Source organism: Myotis brandtii, unplaced genomic scaffold (genome assembly GCF_000412655.1).
Source record: "Myotis brandtii unplaced genomic scaffold, ASM41265v1 scaffold508, whole genome shotgun sequence".
NCBI lineage: Eukaryota > Metazoa > Chordata > Mammalia > Chiroptera > Vespertilionidae > Myotis > Myotis brandtii.
In genome coordinates, this window is record NW_005369365.1 from 1,543,946 (window position 1) to 1,546,553 (window position 2,608).

Here is a 2,608-nt window from a genome sequence, read left to right on the forward strand (position 1 = left end):
TTGGGGGATTAGTTATGGTTATGGGAAATATTAACTGTGCTCTGTTAACCATGATTGCCTTGTGTTGGTTCAAGAAAGGACATTCTGACCTGGCTAGGAGTTGTATGCTCCTGGGACCTGGGAGTCAATCTTAAACCAGGGAGTCAGCCTTGGAATGTGGCCCATTCTCATTCAAGAACAGCCTATTGTCATGGAAAGATTAACAACCTTGTTGCCCAAACAATGGAGTCCCACCCAAGCCTCCTACTTCTCCATGCCTGTAATCCCTACTTCCCCATGTAATCTTTGTTTTACCACAGATAAACAGCTGGCTTATGGGGGGCTGCAAAGCAGATTTTTGTGGATGACCTGTTGCTCTCCCATACTGCTGGCATTATAGGAATAAACGCTCATATATGATTCAACCCTGTCTCTGCTGAATTGGCTCAAGTAGTGACAGGCAGCCCAGACCTTTTGATTGTCCCGTTACACTATCTCTGAGCCTTTTGCCATGCTGTTCTATCTGTTTACACAGCTCTCCCACTCCACTCACCATGCCCAGACACATTATAATTAAAATGCCAAAAATTAAAGAAAAAGAGAGAATCTTAAAGGCAGCAAGAGAAAAGAAAACTGTTACATACATAGGAGTTCCCATAAGGCTGACACCTGATTTCTCATCAGAAACTCTATAGGCCATAGGGAATGGCATGAAGTACTCCAGGTAATGGAAAGCAAGGATCTGAGACCAAGATTACTATATCCATCAAGGCTATCATTCAAAATAGATGGTCAAATAAAGAGCTTCCCAGACAAAAAAAGGCTAAACGAGTTCATCACCACCAAACCAGCATTACAAGAAATGCTAAAAGTATTGAAATATTAATGTTTATTGCATGTAACATTATTATATTTAAAATAGTTTTTCTTGAAATATTATTGTATGTAACATTATTTAAAATAATTTTTCTTGAAATATTTTTTATTGCATGTAAAAAATAATAATAATAAAAGAGAAAAATAAACCTCAGTGCAATCTCAAAAAAAAAGAATTGGGTTCAGCCCTAACTGGTTTGGCTCAATGGATAGACCATTGGCCCACCAACTGAAGGGTCAGGGTTCAATTCCAGTCAAGGGCATGTACTTTGGTTGCAGGCTTGATCCCCAGTAGGGTGCATGCAGGAGGCGGCTGATTGATGTTTCTCTCTGATCAATGTTTCTATCTCTCTATCCCTCTCCCACCCTCTCTCAAAAATCAATAAAAATATATTTTAAAATAGTAATAAAACATAAAGTCGATATTAGCAGTTTTTACCTCCAGATCACCCACTATTTTCTAAATGTTCATCACTTATTATTTTTCTGTTTGATACATTATTTTAAAAAATATTTTGTTACTTCACATCATGAAGCTACTACTGTTCTTGGAGCCCATGAAACTGGTGTTGTGCTACCACTACCCAAGTTATAGTCCTGCTGTTGGAACTACACTGTGACCTTGTCTAAGAAATGAGAAGTTGCATTCCCCCTGGCGCTGCTGTAACTCCACCAGTGCTGCTGGGGCACTCAGCCACTGAGAGGCCAATCATATATGCCTTCTCGAAACTACCTTCAGAGGGAAAATGACCTTCCCCTTCCTACTGTCTCTCAGTCTCACATTATTTCATCCCATTGAAAGTCTGAGAAAAGTAGTTTGCAAGATGCACTCCTAGTAGTACCCTGAGGAACACAGATGGCATATTTAGAGCTGAGAGACATTTGATGCTCTCTGATCTAACATCTTGCTGAGTAAATATGAGAATTGGTTGTATTTTAACATTAATTAAATGGGGCCCTTGGCAGATTTATATATTCTTGTTCTTTCAGTAAGAGAGTAGGCAAACCACAATTTGAGTTTAAAGGATTTAATGTAGAATTAGGGGTTTAAAAAATTGTGGAAGAGTTGGAGGAGCAGAACTCCAGGAAGCTGCCTCTGAAGGTTAGGGAAATGTGCTAATGGGCAGGGATTCCAGCCACCAAAATTTCAACCAAAAGCACTAAAGCAGACATTTCCCAAAAGTGTGCTACAAAGTTGTTACAATTCTCAAAGCAAAGCAAAACAAAAGCAGAAAGCAGAACTGGTAAGTTCTCACTGGCTGTGTCTGCCTGCAAGGCTGAGATAGCTTCCAAGTGCTCATGATCAAGCTGTCAGGAAATCTCACTCTGCCCACATCTGGCCACAGTTGCCTCCTGAGAATTATGGTTTCCCTCCTTTAACAGCGTCTCAATGTCACACAATTTCTTCTCATATTATTATGGGATTTAAAAGGAGAGTTTAATCTGCCACAAAAAAAAAAAAATCATTGTTGAAATGGTATCCAGCAATATTTTCCTTAGAATATCCTGGGTAAAAGGAAGAATTACACAAGTATAATATGTTTATAAACTTTTTTAAACATATAACCTTTTTTTAATGTGGAAAAACTGTGAAACTAAAGTCTAAATCATAATCAGTGACATTCCACAACTTTTTTTTTAAGAAGTGATTTTATTCCTCTTGCTTGGTATTTTTTTAAAATATATTTTATTGATTTTTTTCAGAAAGGAAGAAAGAGGGATAGAGAGTTAGAAACATCGATGAGAGAGAAAC